General features: G+C 45.4%; 1 long non-coding RNA gene across 1 annotated transcript; it reads right to left on the bottom strand.

Moving 5' to 3' along the window:
* Positions 1-8,267: 8,267 nt before the first annotated feature.
* Positions 8,268-14,871, bottom strand: LOC120861192. Its single transcript, XR_005720503.1, has 3 exons — positions 14,718-14,871; positions 8,615-8,725; positions 8,268-8,421 (listed from the first exon to the last, which is right to left on the bottom strand). It is a non-coding gene; the product is annotated as an uncharacterized LOC120861192 (long non-coding RNA).
* Positions 14,872-25,881: the final 11,010 nt, after the last annotated feature.

Raw genomic sequence — 25,881 nt, 5'->3', positions numbered from 1 at the left:
TGATCGCCTGTATTCCCCCTTTACCAAAATCACATATATACCGACCTTCCCTTACCTCTTTGGAGCAGTTTCTCAGAGCTATCTGAGATGCTATCTCCTGGGCTATAGTCCTCATTTTGCCCCAAATAAAACTTAGTTCACAACTCTCATATTGTGTTTTTGTTTTTTTTTTTAAGTTGGCACTGTTTATTGGTGAATTTAAAACATAAGCAGGGAAATTTAAAGTGTGAGAACAAGTGACCCAAATAGTCAGTGATTGAAATCAACCAAGATCTCTATAACTGAGGAAACTCAGTGGAGGGGTCGGGGCATGGGGTGGGAGGTGGCACGGCTCTTTTCTTAGTTCTGTGGCTGTGCAATGTGCTTCTTTGTGATCTCCATCTTTCAAGTGGATGCCTCTGTAATGAAAGCTTAAATCAGGCCCTTGCATTGCAAAAAAGAAAAAAGCAAACTTTCCTTAGTATTCTGCTCATCTCTGTCTTCCATTATTTTAAAAAATATTTATTTAATTTTATTTGGCTATGTCAGGTCTTGTTGCAGCATACAGAATCTTTGTTGCATTATGCAGGATCTTTCATTGCAGTGCACAGACTCTCAGTTGTACAGAAATGGTTGCTCCATGGCATGTGGGGTCTTCGTTCCCTGACAAGGATCAAACTCACATCCCAGTACTGCAAGGCAGAGTCTTAACCACTAGACATCAAGGAATTCCTTCTGTCCTCTGTTATTATCACCCTGTAGCCTGGGAGCCCTCTGAACATAAGGACAACTCATCTCTGTCTCTTCCATGGTGCCAAACACCCAGTACACACTAGGTGCTTGGTAAATGCAAGTCCACCAGAAAGAGATAAGGAATGGGGGAGATCCAGGCCTGCCTTCTGGCCACTACCGGGAGCAAGTCACCCTCTAGCTTGTAATCCAGGGAAGCCAGCAGCACAAGAATGGGAGAAGAGGCTGGGTTATCCCTCACGTGGCCTAATTCACACAGGATCACCATGAAACTCACCCCCTTGTCCTAAGGACAGGCTCATGCCTTCTCTTATTACTTATCAGCTTCCCAGATGAGATGCCTGCATGCTTGGCCAGAGGGAGGAGGCCAGGCCCTTTAGCTTTGATACGGAGCATCCTGGCTGACACATGAGTCCATCCACCACCACTCTCCCCCTGCCAAAAAAAACAAGGCTCCTCTCCCCCAGATGATTCCCCAAGCTTCTGTACCTGCAATTTTAATAAAATCATTTTTATTGTTAGAGCTCTTGGTGGCTTTCTCTGTCTGTGCTAGGCACAATGGAAAACAGTGAAGACTAGGCAATAATTTGCAGTGGCACAATGAATCTTTGCATACTCTAGGTCCTAAAAAATCTTGCACAAAGAGAAAATTAAATCAGCATCATCCATTTGACAATGGGACAATTCTTTATATCATACTTATTAATATGTCCCAGTGTTTCTTGAAACATAGTTGGGAAACCTAGGCCCGAAAGAAAAGAATAAGCATTTATTACATGCCTGAAAGAGGGCTATGTGCTATGCCTGATCCTGGACATGCATTTTCTCAGACAGTCCTGAGACTGGTGTTATTTCCCTGGAGGTAAAGGGGAATGAGTCTCTGATAAGCAAGGTGATCTTCTCAGGGACTAGAGCCCAGCTAGAGAGTCACTTGTGGCTGCAGAGTCTCTTGTTGCCTCTTGGACTTCCTCTGGACTTACTGCATGCATGCGTGCGTGCTCTCACTTCAGTCATGTCTGACTCTTTGTGACCCCACAGACTGTAGTCTGCCAGGCTCCTCTGCCCATGGGACTCTCCAGGCAAGAATACTGGAGTGGGCTGCCATTTCCTTCTCCAGGGGATCTTCCTGACCCAGGGATCAAACCTAGGTCTCCTGTGGCTTCTGCATTGGAGGCAGATTCTTTACCGCTGAGCCACGGGGCAAGCTGGGATTTATTACAGTCCTGCTAGCTCCCATTTACCACGGAGACAGTGATTTCCAGAGGGAGAAGGCAGAAAACCTCTTCCAGCCACTTTGGACTGTCACTGACAGTTTGGATTTGCAAAGCTGACTATGTGTACTGTTCACTTTCAGATTAAACAGAAATTCACTTAATTGGGCCTTAGCTTCCACAGCTCTAAAATGGAGCTATGAATGAAGAGAAGGAAATACATGGTTAGAAAGGTGTAATTAAATGGTCTCTGGGTCCCCTCCTTAGCACATACATGCTGGATTTCTAAGGTCTAAGTACTTTGCTGTAATTTAGAGACACTACCACCTGGGAGTGAGCTGGACTAGGATAAAGCCAGGTACAGCAGGTCGCCTGAGTCCCAGGATAGAGCACTGGAAGTTGTTATAGGTTTCTCCCTCAGGTGGTACTTGAATATCACAGAAAATATGAAGACAGATCTGAATCACTTTGAGTAAATGAAGTCCTGCAAGAATGGAGGATGAATAACTTTTCCATTCTATGCACTAGTTCTACTTAAGACCTGGTCCCTGTACCTCCTAGAAACTTAAGAATCACCATGTCTACAATCTAATGGGCTTCTCTCGTAACTTAGTCAGTAAAGAATCTGCCTGCAATGCAGGAGACCCGGGTTCAATCCCTGGATCACGAAGATCCCCTGGAGAAGGTAATGGCAATCCACCCCAGTATTCTTGCCTGGAGAATCCCATGGACAAAGGAGCCTGGCAGGCTACAGTCCATGGGGACGCAAGAGTTGAACACAACTTAGCGACTAAACCACCACCACCATCTAATGACCTCAGAAATACAATGAACAAGGAATGCTGTTGGAAACAGCAACAGTGAAATTAAGGTCTCATTTAAGTTTTAAAAGCTGTGCATGTTTTATTTTGCCAATATTGCAGCTTCTCTCTCTCCAGAATACTCAATGTTTAATGAAAAAGGGCTTCTCTTAATGTCCGGAGATAAAATCTTTAACTGAAGCAAAGACATAAAATGTCTTTGTTCATTTGTTCATTTTGTTCAAATTGAAATTGCTCGTTTAACTTAAAATCACCTTCCCCACATTCTGTTACTTGGAGGCTCTTCCTAAGCATCTGAGCTCTCTCAGAGAGCATCTTGCCAGCTCTCGCCAGTAGTTACAGGAAACAAAGCAGTTACAGAAACAAAACAAATGTAATGTGAAGTTGAATTTCTGCAGTATCCTTTCAATCCACCTTCCATACTGTGAAGGTGGAAAATTGCTCAGCTCTGATGAGCAATGAAGCTGTTGGGTGTATGCTTTTTGAAGGTTACATAAATGGCACATTTCATACTGTAAGGCTCATTCTGCAGACTGTCATTTCCACCCACTATGATATATCTCCAGATCTTTCCATGCTGGTGTATGTAGATGTGGTTTGGCCCTTTCCACTGTCATAAATTACCTGCCTTGTCCATTCTCTGCCTAACAGATCTGTGTGTTGTCTTGCTGTTACAAACAATGCTGCAATGAATATCTTTGCATGAGGTTCCTTGTGTGCATGTTTCAGAGTCTCTCTAAGCTATGCAGAAATTGAAGTGCTAGGCTGTAAAATTTAATTTCAACCTTGCTAAATTCTTCCTTGCTGTTCTGGACTCAGGATTCATGGAGTGTATGTGACTTCTCATTTCTCTCCTCACCTATACTTGCATTTTAATGTTTGCCAACTCTATGAATTTATCGTTTTAATTTGCATAACGGTCTCTCTAATTAGTGGAGGTACTGAGCATGTTTTCAACTTGACTATGTGGTTGCTTCTGTCATTATCAGCCCTTTGTGTTCCAGCCAGACTCTAAGTTCCTGGAGGAAGGGTTGGATCTCACATCCGAAACCCTCAGAAGGCACAGTCCCATCCAAGTATAGATTTTCTTTCTGTGAACCTTTCCCCCTTGACCTTTGTGCCCCACCTTGGAGTCCTACCCTCCAAGATTAATGAATAAGCAGCTCCCCAAATAAGCATGCTAGGTTTGTGCTCACACAATGCCTTCAGTCTGGAATGCTGTATCTCTTCCAGGCCATCTGAGCCTACCTACTCATGTCCCAAGGTTCGCCTCAAGATCTTCCTTTTCTATGAGGTCATCTATGAGCCCCCATCCCAAGTTCACCTCTGCGCTTCCATTGGCCGCATATGGCCTTCTCACTGCATGTGTAAAACTTGTGAGCATCTTTGATTGACTCATCTCTCCCCCGGACTCTGGACTCCTTGAGGACAGGCGCCATGTTTTATTCATCTCTGAACTTCTGGTTTATTGTTCAGTACTGAACAGAGGGTAGATGCATGGTATGTGTTTGTCAGATGGGTGGATGAGTCTCAAGGCCAGCTCCCTCCACATCAGTTCTCTGCAGACTGTGATGTCCTTAAGGACAGAACTGTACAATTCATACCATTGTGCCCTGTGGTGGCTAACAGAACCAAGTGATTATGGCCCTCAGTATCTATGATTGCCTGGTAGATCAGAAAACAACTTTGAACAGAATTTCCTGAATTTTCCACCCCAGCTTCCTGCTGGAGAATTTCCTTGGTCTCTCCAAGCCTCAGTTTCCTCATCTTCATAGAGAGGATGATAATAGCATTGAGGATGGCATAAGGATGAAATAAGGCTGTGTGTGTAAAGCATCTGGCACACAACCATAAGCATCTGGCATATTATAATTTCTATATCAGAACAGGATGGGGTCTACTTTAGCTACAATTCTCTAGATGGCTCATTTTTTTTTTTTCAGTTGCCATATGTGATGAGCAGATAGTTCAGTTCAGTTCAGTTCAGTTCAGTTCAGTTGCTCAGTTCGGTCTGACTCTTTGCAACTCCATGGACTGCAACATGTCAGGCTTCTCTGTCCATCACCAATTCCCGGACCTTGCTCAAACTCATGGCCACCAAATCGGTGATTCCATCCAACCATCTCATCCTCTGTCGTCCCCTTCTCCTCCTGACTTCAATCCTTCCTAGCACCATAGTCTTTTCCAATGAGTCAGTTCTTCACATCAGGTGGCCAAAGTCATAGCTCAATCAGTAAAGAATTTGTCTACAATTCAAGAGGCATGAGTTCAATTCCTGGGTTGGGAAGATCCCCTGGATAAGGAAATGGCAACCCACTCTAGTATACTTGCCTAAAGAATCCCAAGGACGAAGGAGCCTAGCAGGCCACAGTCCACGGGTTTGCAAGAGCCGGACATGACTTAGCAACTAAACCACCACCAGACTTAATTGATAAAACAGTGGCAGGCTTTGAGAAGACAAAGCAGATAGTAGCTACTCAATAGCTACTATTGAATCCAGATGTTCAGGCTGGATTTAGAAAAGGCAGAGGAACCAGAGATCAAATTGCCAACATCTGTTGGATCATCGAAAAAGCAAGAGAGTTCCAGAAAAACATCTACTTCTGCTTTATTGACTACACTAAAGCCTTTGACTATGTGGATCACAACAAACTGAGGAAAATTTTTCGAGAGATGGAAATCCCATACCACCTGACCTGCCTCTTGAGAAATCTGTATGCAGGTCAAGAAGCAACAGTTAGAACTGGACATGGAACAATAGATTGGTTCCAAATCGGGAAAGGAGTATGTCAAGACTGTATACTGTCACCCTGCTTATTTAACTTCTATGCAGAGTACATCATGCAAAATGCCAGGCTGGATGAAGCACAAGCTGGAATCAAGGTTGCCAGGAAAAATATCAATAACCTCAGATATGCAGATGACACCACCTTATGGCAGAAAATGAAGAATAATTAAAAAGCCTCATGATGAAAGTGAAGAGGAGAGTGGAATAGTCGCCTTAAAACTCAACATTAAGAAAACTAAGATCATGGCATCTGGTCCCATCACTTCATGGCAAATAGATGGGGAAACAATGGAAACAGTGAGAGACTTTATTTTGGGGGGCTCCAAAATCACTGCAGATGGTGTCTGCAGCCTTGAAATTAAAAGACACTTGCTCCTTAGAAGTAAAGTTATGACCAACCTAGACACCATATTAAAAAGCAGAGACATTACTTTGTGAACAAAGGTCTATCTGGCCAAAGCTATGATTTTTCCAGTAGTCACGTATGGATGTGAAAGTTGGACTATAAAGAAAGCTGAGCACAGAATAATTGATGCTTTTGAACTGCGGTGTTGGAGAAGACTTTTGAGAGTCCCTTGGACTGCAAGGAGACATCCTAAAGGAAATCAGTCCTGAACATTCATTGGAAGGACTGATGCTGAAGCTGAAACTCCAATACTTTGGCCACCTGATGTGAAGAACTGACTCCTTGGAGAAAACCCTGATGCTGGGAAAGATTGAAGGTGGGAGGAGAAGGGGACAACAGAGGATGAGATGATTGGATGGCATCACTGACTTGATGGACATGAGTTTAAGCAAGCTCCAGGAGTTGTTAAAGGACAGGGAAGCCTGGTGTGCTGCAGTCCATGGGGTCACATAGAGTCGGACATAAGTGAGTGACTGAACTGCTCTGAACTGAAAGATGAAATCTAGTTTTTCTCACACAAGAACAGTGTCTTGCAGAAATTAGGTACCTAATATTAGAAAGCTGAGCTGAACTCAATGTTTTACACAGTCAGGTACCCAGTAAATATTAAATCAAGCTGAATTCACCTCCCTCTACTACATCCAATCCTACCTTAAAGATGTCACTCTTTTTTGTGGAAGAAGGGGCCCGCCCCCTTTTTCTGCCAAAGATGTACTTTTGATTTTCCCAGAGGATGATGGTCACTGTGGTAGACAGTTAGTGTGGTGAGTCCCCAGTGAACTGTTTCTGCTGATAGGAATGCTCTTGTTTAGCCACCTCCCACTAGAAGTTTGACTTGACCGTATTTGTCTCTGACCACAGGGACATTAACAAGCTAGTGTTAAGACATGATAAGTTCTAACACGTTGAGTCTTGTCTCCTTGAGAGACTCCTTCTTGGAACACAGTCACCATGCCAGGAAGAAGCCCAAGCTGCCACAAGGAGAGGCGGAGCTCCAACAAAGAAAAAGTAATGCCCAACTGGCCTCCAGCTGAGACACAGGGTATGTGAGAGAAGCAGCCATTTTCACAGCAGATACCCCATGGAGCAGAAATGAGCCATACCTTCTAACCCTGCTCAAACCGCACAATCTAAGTAAATAAATGACTGTGGTCATTTCAAGCTCCTAGGTTTGGGGTTGGTTTAGTGCAAATCAGTGATCTGGGCGTTGGAGAGTGCTATGTCTTGGAGACCCACCAGGCTATAAGCTTCGGGATCAGATGGCAAGCATGACTGTCTAACCTGGAACCCCTTCTCTGGAGAGAAGGTCTCCGAGGTCCCTCCTCTCTTGCTACCAGGGTCTTTATCGGTTCAAGATGAGTTTGACTGAACAGTGAGAAGATGCCCAGGTCCACATTATAAGAAGTCCAGAGGGAGTGGGCGGTGGGTGTTGGGGGGGAAACATCTGGCCAGGAGGATGGAGTTCGGTGAGGTCATGGGCGACCAGATTGTGCTGCAGTGTCTGCAGTTCCTTTAGTCATAGGGTATCTGCCAAGAGCTGTCTGCTCTGCACATTTCTTTCACCACAAGAGGAGCAATGAAGGCTCCTAAGCTTTCCAAGTAGAGGAAAGAATTTCCCAGAATGCTCCACACACCCACACCTTTTCTTGCATCTCATTGGCCCAAGTTGAATCACATGCCCCTTTTGAACCAATCACTTTGTGTGTAGAAGGAAGGGTTAGAATTCCTGAAGACCAATCAAAATTACCCCTGGATTGGAGGAGGCATGGCCAGTTCCTCTGAAGTCCGTTGGATCTTGGGAAAGGAACAGATGTCTGGAAATAATTGGGGTTGTGCTAGGGAGGCCGTGCAGTAAGATCCAGCAGCGGTCCCCTATATAGAAGCCCTTCGCCCCGGGCGAGGCACCCCGTGGGCCTGAGTAGAGTTCCACTCTGCTCTCACATCCCTTCATGGAATTATGAGGGAAACGTGTGTGTGTCTGTGTGTGTGTGTGTGTCTGTGTGTGTGTGTGTCTGTGTGTATCTGTCTGTGTCTGTGTCTGTGTGTGTCTGTGTGTGTGTGTGTGTCTGTGTCTGTGTGTCTGTGTCTGTGTCTGTGTGTGTCTGTGTGTGTGTGTCTGTATGTGTCTGTGTGTGTGTCTGTGTGCGCGCACGCGCATGTGTGTGTGTCCCCAGGAGGAGAGGCTGGGGTTGAGTGAGGAGGGAACGGTAGTTTGGACCGTTAGGGCTTCTGTCCTTTCTCAGGAGGTTTCTCCAGCACTACACATTGCCCTCTCCCCCAACCTGAAGAGAGGAGCCAAGCAGAGACAAAGGTTCGGATGTGTGCCTTTCTTTACTAGCACTTTCTCTGAGCGGAGGGCACCTCTCCTGGGTTGTATCTACTTTGAGTTCTTGTTTTTGCTCTTTTCTTTCTCCTCCAGTGCTTTCTGCAAGTTCATGTTCATCGCATTTTTCTGGTGCCACCGTCCTGCAGAGAGGAGAGAAGGAGCCAGCACAAATCACCAAGAGGACCTCTGGAGTGTGCAGGTCCCAGTGGCAACCCATATGTCTTCCGGGCCCACCCCAGGGCTCTGGCCGCTGCTGTGGTTTCTCTCAGGACCTTAGGCCAACACACCCTACCAGGGAGTTCCCTCCTCCCCCACCCCCAGCTTCCCACCTACCCAGATCATCCGTCTTCCTGCCATGCCAGTGCTGTAAGTCCCTCACCGATTTCTCAATCACCTCGGGGGTGTAGGAAGCCTTCATGAGGCTCTTCGTCTCCTGTGGGGCCCCTATGGAACCCCATGAAGAAAAGAAGCCCCAAGTCAACAGAGGTCAAGTACTCCAGGGTTCATATCTGGGTGTCAGTTTCCCCTGTGGATCATGGGTTGTGCAAGGGCAGGGGATAGGAAAGGTTAGGCAGAGGAAGGCTAGCCTGGACTCAAACCCAAGGTCTATCATTTATGGACAGTATGGCCTCAGATAAGATTTTAATCTCTCAGAGCTTTGACCTCTTGATCTGTTCAAAAGAATAAAATGTTCTCACAATACTGGGAAGATTACATTCCTTGGAGCAGCTGGCATGTGGCAGTTGGTACCTATATTTTCATTTAGGTCTGTGTGTTAAGTTAAAACACATACAAGGAAATAGTTACCATGATCAGAAGTCAGAAAAATCATCAGAGGACCAAATTCCAAAAGACACAAGGATTTGAATGATCAGTTACAGAATATAAAATTATTGTCATTCAGTGTGTGAAGTTGTGAAAAAGAGAATAAAAACATAAGCAAAGAATAAAAAACTACCCATAAAGAACAGACTGGTTAGTAAAAGAAGCAAATGGAATTTCAGAAATGAAATATAATAGTTGAAAGGCAATGGGTTCAATCCCTAGGTCAGGAAGATCCCCTGAAGGAGGGCATGGCAACCCACTCCAGTTTTATTGCCTGAAGAATCCCATGGACAGAGGAGCCTTGTGGGCTACAGTCCATAGAGTCTCAAAGAGTTGGACACAGCTGACGAGACAGCATGCACATACAACAGATGGAATATAAAATAAAAAGAAAGATGGTGGATGGTAAGAGGCCTGGGATTTGCTTCAGAATTATCTGGGGTGGGAATGAATGGGTGGGTGAGGAAAATGATGAAACAAGATTAGTTGTGTATTGATAATTATTGAAGCTGGATGGTAAGTGCAATATCTGCTTATTAAATTCTTCTCTACTTCTACTTTTCTTTAAGTTTGAAAATTGACATCATAACTTTTAAAAACAAATTCAACAGACAGGTAAAAGAGCTAATTAGATACAGATGAGAAAAAAAGGTAAATTAGTAGATAATAGCTAAAGAAATTAAGTAGAATGCAGCATAGAGGGGGGAAATAAAGATGTGGAAAATAAAAAACTGTTAAATGAAGATTAAATGAGAGGGCCTAACATATGTCTAATTGTAGTTCTAAAGGAAAGAGTGGAGAAAACTGGAAGAGAAAATATTTGGAAAGATAGTGGCTGGATTTTTTTCAGAATTGATGAAATATATGAATCCTTAGATTCAAGAATCACAATTCCCCAGTCAGTTTAAGTAAAAAAAAATCCTTACCTAGGTACAATCAAGTAAAATTTAGAATACCAGAGACAATGAAATCTTAGAAATAGCCACAGAGAAAAGACAGATTACTTACAGAGAATAATAATGAGTTTAATCAACCATCCAAGTGAAAAGGAAATAAACTAGCATCATCAAAGTGCTGACAAAAAGAAATCAACAATCTAGAACTGTTTACAATAACTCTTCCAAGAATAGGATGAAATAAAAATCTTTCTGAGCTTAAAATTTACCAACAACAGGGATTTCCTGGGCAGTCCAGTGGTTAAGGCTCCGTGCTCCCAATGCAGGGGACACAGGTTTGATCCCTGCTTGGGGAACTGAGATCCCATAGGCCACACAGCTTAGCAAAAAAAAAAAAAAAATACCAACAACACAATCTCACCCAAAATATCTTCTAAACAACATAATTCAGAAAGAAAAAATAATCCCAGAAGGAAGATCTGAGGTAAAAGAACGGATGGTAGGCAAAGATATTGGAAACCCTGAATAAATGTAAATACACATCAATTATAACAACAGTACAATGTTGAATATATGGAGCAAAATGATGACTGTGACAGTTAAGTATTTTTGACGAAGTAGCAGGTGCTAAGCACAGACTGTTTCATTCAAAGCTTTACAGAACTTCCTCACTGAATTTTCCCAACAACCCTAAGAAGTGTGGTTATTACCCCCATTTTGCTGTTGAAGTCACTGAAGCACAGAAAGGTTAAGTCACTTGTCTAAAGTCACGCAGCTGGTAAGTGAAAGATGGAGGACTCAACTTGGACCCTGTGGCTCCAGAATCCACAGCTTAAACTACTTTGCTTATGTAGAGTAAAAAATCTGTAAAATAATCACGCATTAGCTGATATTAGAGGGGTGGCAAGAATAAAGGTGAAGCATTCTAACACCTTTATATTGTTCAGAAAAGCTGAAATACCTTGATTAACTTTAGAATTTGCTAACTATGCATGTAAAAATGTCAAAGATAGGAAATTCACTGGAGGTCCAGTAACTTTAGAATTTGCTAACTATGCATGTAAAAATGTCAAAGATAGGAAATTCACTGGAGGTCCAGTGGTTAGGACTGAGCTTCCACGATAGGGGAACTAAGATCCTGCAAGCCACACAGTTCAGCCAGAAAGAAAAAAAGTCAAGGATAACCACTGAGAGAACAGGAAGAATAAGGACAAAAATTAGACTGGGGGAAGAAAGAAAGCTCACTCAAATCCAATACAAGGAGAAAAAAAGCAGCATAGAAAAATTAGGTCAAACAGAAAGTACAAAATAAGATCATTAAAATAAATCCAAATCTATCAAAAATTAAAATAAATATAAATGGAGTAGACAAGCTGTTTAAAAAACAGATGATCAAGCTATAGATGTTTTAAGATATATTATTTAAAGCACATTTAAAGCAAAAAGACACAAAGAGAAGATAAAAATGGAAATACAGAAAAGGATTAATTATCTCAAAATCACAAAGCAATCTAGTCACACTACATTCATATTGGATAAAATAGACTGTAAAGCAAAAGCACTTCATTCCGGTGACATAATAATTCTAAACTAGCTGCACTGGAATAATCACAAAATTGGTAAAGCAAAACTGACAGAACTACAAAGAGCAATTGACAAGGCTGCTCTCATAGGGAAAGACTTGAAGGTACATCTTTTGGTAATTAATAGATTAAACAAAAAATATTAATAAGGAATTCGAAGATTTCTATAGAGATAATTAGCAAGCCTGCTTTATTGAACAAATACAGAATCCTGAATTCAAATTATTTTCAAATATATATTGATTATATATAAAAATTGACCATCTGCTGGGTTATAAAGCTCCACATTTGAAAGGAGTGTAATCATTACAGGTCGTGTTCTCTAACGGTGATGCTATTGAGAAAGAAATCCACTTTTTAAAAAGTGATTTTTATGGTGTTTGGTATTTATCGATTTAAATGCTTACAGAACACAATGTTACGTCAGAGACTTGGACTGTAGCCCAAGGCTAGTAGAGATCAGATAACAGACTGAGCTGTGAAATAACTCCTGGGGTCACTTGGGGAGCTTGACACATTGCCTGAAAGTTTGGGGTGCACCAAGGCTTGGAACAAGAGGCGTTAGCCCCAGATAAGAATGCACCAGGCATAATCCCTCAAGTGCAAGGGTGTACATGCATGTGTTTCTGTGAACCAGATGTGAGCTAGTGGAGAGAGGACCAGCCTGGAGCCATTTTCAATCCTGCCTCTGATCTGGTCCTCCTCACTGGTCCCCCTGCTTCTAAGTCCTGCCCCTCTGGGTTCTGTCCTGTAGCATTACAGCCAGATGGATCCTTGGAAACAGAAGTCACTCCTTAGTACAAAATCCTGCAGTGATTCCCAGTAAAAGGGCCAGAAAGAGCCTATGTCCTTAGCATGGCTCCTGTGCCTGACTGCTCTTCCTCTGCAATCCACAGGCCAAGCCCCACTCCTTCTGGTCTGTACTCAAATGTCTCCTGCCCAGGAGATCTGACACTATAGAGAAAAGCAAAGGGATTGTTAACAAGAGTCAAACAGGGACTTCCCTGCTGGTCAAGTGATTAGGACTTAGTACTTTCACAGCCATGAGCCAAAAACAACAAAAAAATTGGTCAAACAAAAGTGAGATGAGGCAGCTGGGAGAAATACAGGAGAGGCTTCCAAGGTCCCTGTAAAGCCACCCACTGACCCAGGAGGTGGCACACAACTAGTTATTATTATTCTTTATACTCTACACAAAGACTTTATACACTTTTCTACAAGACAGCCTTTACAATTAAAAAAAAATGCATCTGTTGTTTAATCGCAAAGTTGTGTCCAACTCTTTTGTGATCCACGTGGACTATAGCCCGCCAGCCTCCTCTGTCCTTGGGATTTCCCAGGCAAGGAGTGGGTAGCCATTCCCTTCTCCAAGGGATCTTCCCTTCCTAACCCAGGGATTGAACCCTCGACTCCAGTGTTGGCAGGCGGATTCTTTACCCCTGAGCCACCCAGGAAGCCTGATAATGCGTCTATACTAATTTAAATGCAGGTATACAAGTTTGGTTTACTATTTAAAAATCAGTTACTATAATTTACCACATCATCAGATCAAAGGGAAAAATCATATGATCATCTAAGTAATAGCTGTATGACTTCCCTGGTGGTCCAGAGGTTAAGACTCTGTGCTCCCACTGTAGGGGTCATGGGTTCCAACCCTGGTCGGGGAACTAAAATGTTGTGAGACGCAGCCAAAAATAGAAAAACGTTATGAGGCTTCCCTGGTGGTCCAGTGGTTAAGACTCCACCCTGCCAAGGGTCTGGGTGGGGAACTCATCCATGCAAGCCGAGCAGTACAGTAAAAAAAACTAAATTGTAGAAATAGTTAATACAACTCAGCACCATGCATGACTTTTTAAAAAATTAAAGTGCTAGCTAACTAAGAATAAATGGAACCCTCAATCTGATAAAGGGTACCTTCAAATTCCTTTTAAAATATTGGATTTAATAGTAAAACGCTAGACTCAAGAAGCAGAGAAGGATACCTGCTTATTAATTAACAAAGATGGTACAAAGATGGAATAGAGCCTCATGGGTAATAATATGAACTCTGGTCCCAGGCTGTCAGAGTTTAACCCCAACTCTGACTATTCCTAGCTGTGTGGCCTTAAGCAAGTTATTTAAGCAAGTAGCCTTAAGCAAGTTATTTTTTCTATCTTAAAAAGGTGGCAGGGGCAGATTATAGCAATACTGCCTAAGGTTCTTATGAAAATTAAAATGTATATAAAGTACTTAGAGCAGTGCCTGGCTCATGTTACATGCTACACATAAATAGAGCCATTGTTACTATTAAAAATAAGAAGTCCCAAAGAATCTACAAACAAATTACTGGAATTAATAGGTGAATTGAGTAAGCTCTCTGGATGTAAGATTAATATACAAAAATTAAAATTGCCTCTGTGTATATAAGTAGCAAAGTTAGAAAAAAAATCACATTTTAAAAAATATACTATTTGCAATAAGCAGCAAAAAGTAGATAAAAGATTTTTCAAAGCAAGTCTAACAAAAAGTTGTGTAATCTTTGCAGAAAAAAAATTGTAAAGTGTTATTGACACATTTTGAAGGTAGATTTAAGTTAATGGGGTTGTAGAATATACTCATGGATTGGAAAATTCATTGTCAGAAAACTGACAACTGCCCCTAAATTGAGCTATAGATTCAATGTATCAATACTTTCAATCAAAATGCCAACAGGATTTTTCATGGATATTGACAAGCTGATTTAGAATTTATATGAAGAGCAAAGAGCCTAGAATAAACTATGACATTAGCTGTTCCTGCTGGTGGTGGTGAAGGGGTGGGGAGTGAAGACAGCCCAACCAGATATCAGGCCACTTATAATACCCTGATAATTAAAAGTGTAATATTAGACCACTGGACAGAATAGAGAGCCTGGAAACTGATCCATGCACATAAGGAAACTTGATGGAGACCAGTGGTACCGCTGCAGGTCACTGAGGGGAAAAGATGAGATAATTCAGTAAAAGGTACTGAGAAAATTGGTAATTCACACCAAGGAGAAATTAACAATGAATCCTTGCTTCACACTGAAAACAGAAATCACCTCCACATGGATTAAAGACTTAGGTGTGAAAACCAAAACTGAATATTTTAGTAGACTATATAAAAGATTACCTTTATGACTCAGCATGGCATAGGATTTCTTCAAGCCAGTCCTCCTGGACCCTTCTCTATCTCAGTAAATGACAATCTCACCCTTTAAGTTGTTCAGGTCAAAGACCATGACATCAACCTTTATTCCCTCTCATGCACCCCAAATCCATTGGTTAGTATATTGTGTTTGCCCTGCCTTACACAAATAGCCTCTGTGCCCTGCACATCACCTTCACCATTACCTCCTTGTGCCACCATATTGCACAATGTGTGTGCGTGCTCAGTTGTGTCCGACTCTTTGTGATCCCATGGACTGAAGCCTGTCAGGCTCCTCTGTCCAAGGGATTTCCCAGGCAAGAATACTGGAGTGGGTTGCCATTTCCTCCTCCAGGGGATCTTCCCACCCCAGATATCAAACCGGCATCTCCCACATCTCCTGCGTTGGTAGGCAGGTTCTTTACCACTTGAGCCACCTGGGAAGCCCATTCTTGCACAATGGTACCCATTAGAGTCATAAAATGCAGCAGCCCTGCTCTCTAGACCAAGCCCCCATCATTTACCCCACCTGGATTTTTGCAGGCACCTCCTCACTGTTCTCCCTGTTTCTATCCCAGCTCCCTGTGTTCTCAACACAGCAACTGGAATGATCCTTTAATCTAAGTCAATGCCATTCTCTGCTTAAGACCCTCCCTTGGTTCCTCACCTCACTAAGAGAAAAGACCTTCCTGTGGCCTTCCCCAGCTAGCCTGCTTCTTCCCTCCCACTCTTGTCCAGCCACAGGCACTTCCTCAGCCTGGAGCAGCGAATGCCAGGACCAACCTGGGCGGATGGAGGGGGATGGATGGGTGAGGCACACTGCCTGTCTGCTTTCTGCTGGGTGCACAAAGCAATGCCCTAATTTGTAAGCCCTTGCCAATTTCTGGAGTTGACCCTTGAACAATACAGGTTTGAAATGCACAGGTCCACCTATATGTGTATTTTTTTTTTCAATAAATTTAGTACCTGCATTTTCCTTCTATAGTTCTTTGAAAATTAACTAGGTGTAGGGCAAGTTTGTGTTTGTTTATGGGTCACCATACATGGAATCAAAAGAACTAGGATTTGAGTCGTGATTCTGTTTCAACTATCTCAGCATCCTCCCTTGGGTGAGTCATTTATCAATTCCTTTGTTTTGGGGGCAGATAGTAGTACTTGGATTGTTGACTGTGTGCTGGGGATACGGGTAGGGCAGTGATTGACACCCTGACTGCTCTGTGTTCAAAGGTCAATTGTAGGACTATGGCCAATTGTAAGATAGCTCATGATATCAACAATTTGGTAAAATTTAACAATCAGCTCTTAGAAGCTGATGCAAGCTAGTTTGCACTGTTTCCATGGGTTTGCTCCCTTGATGAAGTTGTGTTTCTCAGGCTGGCTGAAGAGTGCGTGTACATGTCAGTCGCTCAGTCATGTCCGACTCTTTGTGACCCCATGGACTGAAGTTGGCCAGGCTCCTCTGTCCATGGAATTTTCCAGACAAGAATACTGTAGTAGGTTGCCATTCATTCCCTTCTCCAAGTTCTCTTCCTGACCCAGGGTCTCCTGCATTGCAGGCAGATTCCTTACCATGTGACCACCAGGGAAGCCCTGGGTAAAGTATACACAGATGCTTTTTATATCATTCTTTTATCTGGTCCCATCACTTCATGGGAAATAGATGGGGAAACAGTGGAAACAGTGTCAGACTTTATTTTTTGGGGCTCCAAAATCACTGCAGATGGTGATTGCAGCCATGAAATTAAAAGATGCTTATTCCTTGGAAGGAAAGTTATGACCAACCTAGATAGCATATTCAAAAGACATTACTTTGCCAACAAAGGTCCGTTTAGTCAAGGCTATGGTTTTTCCAGTAGTCATGTATGGATGTGAGAGTTGGACTGTGAAGAAAGCTGAGCACCGAAGAACTAATGCTTTTGTACTGTGGTGTTGGAGAAGACTCGAGAGTCCCTTGGACTGCAAGGAGATCCAACAAGTCCATTCTAAAGGAGATAAGCCCTGGGTGTTCTTTGGAAGGAATGATGCTAAAGCTGAGGCTCCAGTACTTTGGCCACCTCATGCAAAGAGTTTACTCATTGGAAAAGACTCTGATGCTGGGAGGGATTGCGGGCAGGAGGAGAAGGGGACGACAGAGGATGAGATGGCTGGATGGCATCACCGACTCGATGGAGGTGAGTCTGAGTGAACTCCGGGAGATGGTGATGGACAGGGAGGCCTGGTGTGCTACAATTCATGGGGTCGCAAAGAGTCGGACATGACTGAGCGACTGAACTGAACTGAACTGAACTGAACTGAACTGAGAGAGACTTCTCTGGTGGCTCAGACAGTAAAGCGTCTGCCTACAATGCAGGAGACCTGGATTCGATCCCTGGGTCAGGAAGATCTCCTGGAGAAGGAAACGGCAACCCACTCCAGTATTCTTGCTTGGAAAATCCCATGGACAGAGGAGCCTGGTAGGCTACAGTCCATAGGGTCACAAAGAGTCAGATACGACTGAGTGACTTCACTTCACTTCAGACATCACCATATAAAAACATACATAAAATTATTGAGTGATAATTGTAATGGAAGGCCAACTCCCAAGACTCAGAAAGGGACAATCTGAGGCTGTATTCTCTCTTCTCTCCCCAAGCACTACCCCTTCTTCAAGCTCAAAGGAAAACTCAGAAAGTTTTCCAGTGGTTGTCTGGTTCCTTGGGTGATGAGGATCTGAGCCAGGTAGGAGGTTTGCCAGGCCCTGAGGACACTGAGAAGGCACAGAGTAAGGAGGGAAGAAAGAAAGGGGACAGAAAGACTTGATATTTTGCAACAAGGCCAAACTGGAATGTGGGGACAGAGAGAAGCTGCCCCTTGCTCACCAAGGACCCCCATCCGAGCAATCAGTTAGACCCCTGGGAACAGGGTCATATTTTGGGAGGTGACCAAGTACTGGGAAAAGACTCTGGGGCTTTGCAGGCGGAAGGAAAACCTGGATTTGAGTTTCAGATCCACCTTGTATGACCAAGAAGCCCTGGGGAAATTGTTTCCCATCAGCCTGTGAGATGGAGCTAGAGATACTCCTCTGACAAATAGGACCTCAGAGGCCCACAGAACTTATTGCAGATGTCTTGGCCTCTGACCCATACTTTGCCCCGGAGGTGCCCCTGCTGGGCTCTGGGAAAGAAAAATGCTGGCCTGTCAGATAGTAAGCTGATTCCTCATAAAATCCTGTCGTGTTATAAGCTCCATTGTACCAAGAAAGTACATAAAGAAGGACCGTAAAGAAGGCTGCGCGATGAAGAATTGATGCTTTCAAATTGTGGTACTAGAGAAGACTCTTAAGAGTCTCTTGAACTGCAAGATCATCAAATCAGTCAATTCTAAAGGAAATCAACCCTGAATAGTCATTGGCAAGATTATTGCTGAAGCTGAATCTTCAATACTTTGGCCACCTAACGGAAAGAACCATTTCATTGGAAAAGACTGTGATTCTGGGAAAGATTGAAGGCAAAAGGATAAGGGGGAGGCAGAGGATGAGATGAGTAGATAGCATCACTGATGCAATGGATATGAATTTGAACAAACTCTGAGAGACAGTGGAGGACAGAGGAGCTTGGCATGCTGCAGTCCATGGGGTCGCAAAGAGATGAACATGACTCAGCAACTAAAAAACAACAACCAAGAAAGTTGGCTGAGGCTCAGAGAGGTTAAGGATCCTGCCTGAGGCCATACCCATTGGCTAAGCTGAACTTTGAACCCAGGAAGTCTGATACTGTCACTGTAATCAAAGCAGGCCAGATCAGAGATCCACTGGCCTCCTCTTGGCAGATTAGGACACCAGAGGTACAGGGGGGACGTAGGGCTGACTGTCAACTGGGAGGGACCACGTCTGCTCCGTGAGGACAGACTTGCCAGGGGACTGGACATTCCCAGCACTTGGCACAAGGCCTGGCATACAGGTGGCCCTTGGTGGCTGTCAAATGAGTGTCCCTGGGGATGTATCCTGGGGTCTTAGATTCCTTTGGGGATCCAGGTCCTTCCTGGCCCAATAACTTGAAGGCTGTGGGTTTTCATAGCCCATACCCTTGTCTTTTGGCCTGACCTTGAAACAAGTTTGAACGCATGTTGTAGCCCAGATCATAGTAGTCTGAAAAGATGGAGGTAATTTCCGTGGGGCTCTGGATCCTGCTGGGCCATGAGCTTGCCCTCTTCTGGCCCTCCAAGGCTTCCCCAATGGCCTTTTGAGCCTAAGTAGGAAGGGAAGGAGAGAGAGAGAAGACAAAAGGTAAGGAAGCAAAGTGAATCCCACATCTCCCCTCTAATTTCTCCTCCCTTGGAGCCTGCCCTCACCACTCCTCCCCACCCTAAGCCTGCAGCCTTCAACCAACTCCCAGTCCTGGGAGCTGGCATAGCTGAACGCCCTCACCCTCCCATACCACCTCAGCTTTCACATGGGCCTCAGGCATCAAGGAAGAAAATGATCATGAAAACTTCTCCCTACACTGAACGTGTGAATTTGTCAGTTGCTCAGTCTTGTCCAACTCTTTGCAATCCCATGGACTATAGCCCACCAGGCTCCTCTGTCCATGGGATTTTCCAGGCAAGAATACTCGAGTGGGTTGCCATTCCCTTCTCCAAGGGATCTTTCCGATCCAGGAATCAAACCCAGGTCTCCTGCATTGCAGGAGGATTCTTTACCGTGTGAGCTACCAGGGAAGCCCTATGGAACAGCACCAGGGGACATCTTTATTTCCACAATTCATAAAGAAGGAAACTGGGCCTCAGGGCAGGGACTCAATCCAGCATACAGCTAGAGAAGGAAGCCCTGGTTGGCCTCCTACAATGGTAGGAGTGGTTGAGCCCAGGCCTAGGAGCCAGGAACCTGGTTTGGGTCTCAACTCTGCCATATACCAGCTGCTAATTTGGGCAAGTCTCTGCTCCCCTCTGGGCCTCAGTTCCCCTACTCTTAAAATGAGGGTGGGGGCTGAACTGGGTGGTCTTTGAAGTAACTTCCAGTTCTAATATTTGCTGGCCTGATGACACTTGTGATCTGGGTCACAGCTGGATTTAAACCAAAACAAAACACAGATCTCTTAATTTAAGCCCAAGACAATGATGGCCAGAGAGAGAAATGGCACGTTCCCTAAGCTAAGAAGGGCAGAGAGAGATAATGACCATACTGCCAACCTCAAGTTGGGGCAAGATCCTCCAAGTGGAGTGGGGGGTTTAGGATTTTGACCTCCCAGACTAACAGGTGCAAGGGTCACCCCACCTTAAGATGATAAAGTAGAAAGGGACCCACCCATAGCCTTTCTGACCCTGGCTCTTCTACTTGTTCTGTGTGACCCCAGGCAGATCATTTCACCTCTCTGAGCTCCAGATTTATCATCTGTTAAAAAAGATGGTGAAGGACAGGGGAGCCTGGTGTGCTGCAATCCATGGGGTCGAAAAGAGTCGGACATGACTTAGCCACTGAACAATAGCAAAAAAAGAAACAATGACTAGAGCCCAGCCTGCTGTACAGTGTATCCATTATAAGGGCTGAGACGGTGACTTTGAAAATGTCTCAAAATGCCTCAAAATATCTGTTTGACCAGAAGTGGCAGGTAGGCAGATAAGTTTTCTCTCAACTTTCAGTTGATCAGCACTGAGTTCCTGCAATGATGTATCAAGTGGGGGGAAAGGGCCAGCATCGATTGGTGATGTCTGCCGTGAACTCAGGCTCTGTTATTTGCCAGCCTGATCTAGTCAGCCTCACTTGATGGATGTAGAGACTGGGTTCAGAGAGAAGAAGTAGCTATACAAAGTCTCCCAGGATTCAGGGGCAGAGCCAGGATTCAAACCTAAATCTTCTGATTCCCAGTCAATCCTGCCCCCTTGAAGAGACTTAAATTAAAAGCATCTAATTCTAACATAAATCTTGTAAGTGCAAAATCATTACAGACCAGGGCTCCAGAATCTGCCAGACAGTTTGGATCCCATTTAACTTGGGTTAATTTACGTAAACCTGCTAAAGCTTGGGCTTCTAATCTGTAAAATGAGGATTATTGTAGTACCTCCCTCACTGGGAAAATTGAACAGTTAGATGTGAATACTAACAGTGCACAGTGCCTGGCCCATAGCAAGTGTGCAGTAAACACTACTCTCTGATGATATTATTACAGGGACTCTGTCCTCAAGAGCAACTTCCTTAGGGGTCCTCATTGCCCATCTCCATGCTTGACCCTCCTTCCTCCCTTAGCTTCCTGTGCCCCATTCTGACACCTGCTCTTCAGAGACCAGCTGGTCCACCACGTTGCTCCCAAACTTGTGACGAATGTTGTTGGGAATGCTGCTGCCGCTCTGGCCCCGGGCCCCAGAGTCGGGGTCTTCCTTCAGCACCTGGCATGGCTGAGCCCCTTCTCGTAAGGAAGCCCTGCTCTCCCTCGAGGAGGGTCTGAAGCTCCCCTTCTTCAGAGATTCCGGGTCTGAGTCCCTCCAGGGGGATCCCCGGCTGACAGCTGAAGGGGGTGGAGGCGGGATCTCCTCCAGGGAGGCCCGCCGTAGGGAGCTGCTTCGGGGGCTGTCTCCTCGGTACAGGGATGGCTTCGGGGAGACTGGGGCCTGGTACTTGAGCTTGGAGGTATCCAAAGGGCTATGGGCAGCTCTCCAGGGATCCGTGTCCTGCTGGCCTTCCTTCTTGTTGTTCGGATGGGCCCTGGTCAGAGTGGTTGTACCTGAAAAGGGAAGAGACAGGGAAGGAAGGAGAGGAGACAGACAGATGCAGAAAGTGGAGGGTAGGAAAACGATGATGGGGGTGGGGAGGGGGAACAGACAGACAACCCAGAGTAGAAAAAAAAGATGGTATGGGTTGTTGGGGGGGTAGGACGGAAAGAAGTCACGGGAGACAGAAGCATGGGTGAGAAATCAGGAGAGAGACCAAGAGAGAGGGTAGTAGCCTGAAAAGTGTCCCACTAGACAAGGCAGCCCTCACTGTTTTTGACCACAGGGGCTGCAGCCCCAGCCTGACCAGCCTTGAGGCTAGCTGTGTGACCTTCAGAAAAGGAGGTGACCTCTCTGTGCTTTAGTGAACTGACTCCATTTGGTTAGTTCCCTTCTGCACTTTGAACCCTCTCCATCCACCACCCCCAACCCCCGACCCCCAACGATCCAGTGAACGGCTGTGAAAGCTGGCAGAGGGCGTCTTTCGGCTTGGCCAAGTCACACAGCTAGAAAGTACTTGAGCTGGGTTGGCCGGCTTTTGTCCCCAGTTACAGCTGCTCCCAACCCCACTTCTCTCCTCTGCTCTCCAGCTCATGGAGTAGTGTCATCCCGGCCACTTCCGAGCTCTCACACCCCATCTCTCCCCTTCCTGTCCCCATCCCCACTCACCCTGACTTCCAGTGCCCGGGAATCTCCTGCCCCAAGCCCCCAGTTCTCCTCATTCTCTTCCCTGATCTCTGGCTCCAGCCAAGCTGCCACTCCTCCCCCACCACACCTCATGGTGTCCGACCTCCCAGCCTGTGCTCAGACTGGTTCTGCTACCTGGAAGTCCAGCTCCTCCTTTCTCCTGAGTCAGAATCCTCCAGGTTCTTTCCAACTCATCCCCACCAGGGAGTCCTCACTGACACCCACCCCAAGCTGGTGGAGCCAACGCCTCCTTACAACTCTGTTCCCAGCACGCTCCATGCATCTCTTTGGGTTTTCCCCTCTCACCATCCTTGTAAGCTTCAAACCCCGCTATTTTCTCTCCCTGATCGGGGAGGGGAGTCATGGTAGTGGGTCCACAGGTGAGTCGGTCCTGGGCCTCCCCTCAGCACCCACCAGAACCCTGTGCATCAGAGATGCCGGTGGCACCCATCAGTGAGGGAGTGAATGAGTAGGTGGCTGTAGGGGAGTCAGACCCAGGGTCACCCTGCAGCTCATCAATTCTGAAATATCCTGTCTTATGTTATCATCCTTGACATCTGGCTGCATCTGACAATCAATGCGCTCTGATCCAACCAGTGATGTTTTCTTTCCTAAGGACCAGTAAGTAACAGTTCACCTTACAACCCCCTGCGCGGTGACTTACAACACATTTTATATAGCATTGTACACGTGGTATATAATAAACACCTTCTTACTGGGCAAAATACAGAAGACTGGTCTGTCTCTGCCCCCTCCCCACATACAGCCATCCCCACAATCCTCAGTTTCAGGTGGTAGCTGTCCCTCCACAATGTTTTGGATGGATCCTCCAGTACTCCTGAAAGATACACAGCCCTGTGGGCTCAGGAGGAGCCCTGCCCTGAGCTGGGCTTCCATCTCCCCACAAGCACAAGGCAGGGCCATGGTTGATCAGGCCGGTGCTGAGTGCTCTCACTGCTGTCTGCCTGCATTCTCTTGAGAAGGTTCACTGTCCCCATCCTGGAAGCCTTGTCCCCAGAGGCGTCCTTTTCTTGGCTGCCTGTTTGTTGGCCAGAACCACAAGACAGGAGGGAGGGAAGGCAGTCTGGTCTGGGGGAACAGGTTTCTCCTCTTTTGTGCAGACAACAAAGGGGCAAGAACAGGATACTCTGATTTCAGCTCCATGGCGGTAATGATGGTGGGGAGGAGAAGAGTGAGGAGGAAGCGGGCAGGTCTCCAGGATCCATACTCCTGTTTCTCCCAGGCTGTGCTACTGCCTGCCTCCTCTAAACACAGTTTATCTTAACTGCCTGCTCACCCTCCACTTGCCCTTTAGGGTTAGGAGAGCTGCAATGGCTGGGAACACATCTCCTGTCCCTGGCTCAGAAAGCCAGTATGTGTGTGTGCTCAGTCACTTCAGTCATGTCTGAGCCCACCAGGCTCCTTTGTCCATGGGGTTCTCCAGGCAAGAATACTGGAGTGGATTGCCTTGCCCTCCTCCAGGGAGCCTTCCAGAGCCAGGGATTGAACTCGCATCTCCTGCGTCTCCTGCATTGCAGATGGATTCTTTATGCACAGAGTCACCTGGGAAGCCCAGCCAAATAAATGAATACATAATAATAAAAAAATATTGCAGGGAATTCCCCGGCACTGCAGTGGTTAGGACTCCACACTCTCACAGCTGAGGGTGCAGGTTTGATCTCCAGTTGGGGAACTAAGACCCTACAAGTTGTGTGGTGCAGCCAGGAAAAAAAAAAAAAAGAAGAATGCAGTGATTAAAGCAGGATCCTATTTCCTCCTCAAGGAATATCTTTGAGTTTTTCTCAAAAGAAGTAAGGTCTCCACCCTGGTGGAGGATGCAAACTTCAGACTAGAGCACAAGATTCCTAGAGCACCACTCTGTTATCTCACTACCACCCAATCAGAAGGAAGTCACATACCTTACAGCCTTCCCCCCAAAGCCTATAAAATCTTCTGTCTGAAAACCATTGAGGAGTTCAGGGGTTTTGAGCATGAGCCACCCATTTTCCTTGCTTGGCCCTCTAAGGAACTTTTTTCGGCTCCAAATTCTGATGTTTTAGTTTATATGGCTTCACTGTGCCATGGGCACATGAACTTGCGTTTGGTTACAAGAGGGGACACTAAGGTGGGGTCATAATCCCCAGACCAGGCAGATGGGAGGGGATCAGCAACCCTCTGTGCCCTTCCTCTTCCTTCTGTCTTCAGATAGAAGCCTCAAGGAAGTCGGGGCCACACAGCAGGTCTAGAGGCCATAGCAAGACTAAGAGGGGGAGGGGTTAGACCCTGCTGTCCTCAGGGGGTCCCTCCAGAGGCCCTGCATGTACACTCAGCATGTCCCTGCTTGCCCACCCTACCTGCTCGGTGGCCCAGCTCCATCGGCTCTTGCTGTGGAACCGATAATTCCAAGTCTAGTCCTGCAGACAAAGAAACACACAGGGCCATCTCAAATGACAAGTCTCTGTAAACAAAGATGAATGGAGGGCTGAACAGGGAGGCCTGTGGCCATCTGCCCAGCCCCTGACCAGAGGGCTCCCTGTGCTGCCTCCAGGGCTCTCTGGCACCAAGGAGCCCCCTGCTCCATCCACCCATCACCCCTGGCACTGGACCTGCTTCCTGGACCTTGGCAGGCTGGATCACCCCATCCCCTGTGCCTCTTTCTCAAGGAACCTGGGGGTCCTCTTCCTCCTTTGCAATCTTTTTCTTCTATTTCCTCCCCCATCTGTACCACTCAACCCTCTCTAGGGGCCCCCAGCAGGCCCCTAGCTGGGAGGGGCATTGCCCCAAGCCCCCCATCCTGGAGACTACTTGCCTTCTGCAAATAGGATTTTGTCTATTTTTACTAACCGGTCATTCAAAGAGAGGAACCAGCTTGGCCAACATGGAGGAGAGCCAAGAGCAGGAATCGACTCTGGGATAATCTCTGTCCTTCTTCCAAAGAACCGGCCTTTGGGTCAAATTTGAGGGCCAGCGCTGGCATCTTCAAAAGCCTCTGCAGCTTTCAGGTTTATGTTCCTTTCTTCTAAGTGAATTTTTTCTTTATTCATATTCTCTTATTCTTTTGCATGTGTTTTTAAAGGATTTTTGTGAAATTTGTAATATGAATAGGATAAAATGATTTAGAATAAATGATGATTAATACCTAGATCTAAGTGGTAAGTATCTTTTAATAAGGAAAACGTAGAAGCATTAAGTCAGAGCTGGAAAGGGTCTTTGAGATTAGTTAATCCAATCCCTTTATTTTATAGAAAAAGAAACTGAGACTCTCTACCAATTGGTCTCTGCCAATAAACCCAGAGAGGTTAAGAACCAGATGAATTGTATTCTCTTGAAAAATCACCCCAAACAAAATGCCCTATTAATTTTGACTCATTGTTTGGTGATTGTGCAGCTTCTGGGACAACTCTTAACGACCCTTAGCCCCCTGGTATTCATACACTGTGTTTCCCCTCAACCCTTGAGTCTGGGTTGGACCTAGTGACTTGCTTCCTTAAAAAAAAAAAAAAAAAATTTTTTTTTTCTTTTTTGGCTGTGTCGGGTCTCATTGCATCATGCGAAAACTTGCGTTGCAGCAAATGGACTCTAGCTGTGGCTCGCAGGCTTAGTTGCTCTAAGGCATGTGGTATCTTAGTTCCCCAACCAGGGATTGAAGTTATGTCCCCTGTACTGCAAGGCAGTTAACCACTGAACCACCAGGGAAGTCCTGGAAAGGATGCTTGTCATCAGAAGCTAGAGGGTGGGCTGAGGTGGACTGTGACTTCTGTCTTGTTAACAATCTCTCTGA

The sequence above is a fragment of the Oryx dammah genome, unplaced genomic scaffold (assembly GCF_014754425.2).
Source record: "Oryx dammah isolate SB20612 unplaced genomic scaffold, SCBI_Odam_1.1 HiC_scaffold_11229, whole genome shotgun sequence".
NCBI classification, from domain to species: Eukaryota; Metazoa; Chordata; class Mammalia; order Artiodactyla; family Bovidae; genus Oryx; species Oryx dammah.
This window is presented reverse-complemented; position numbering and strand designations above follow the sequence as displayed.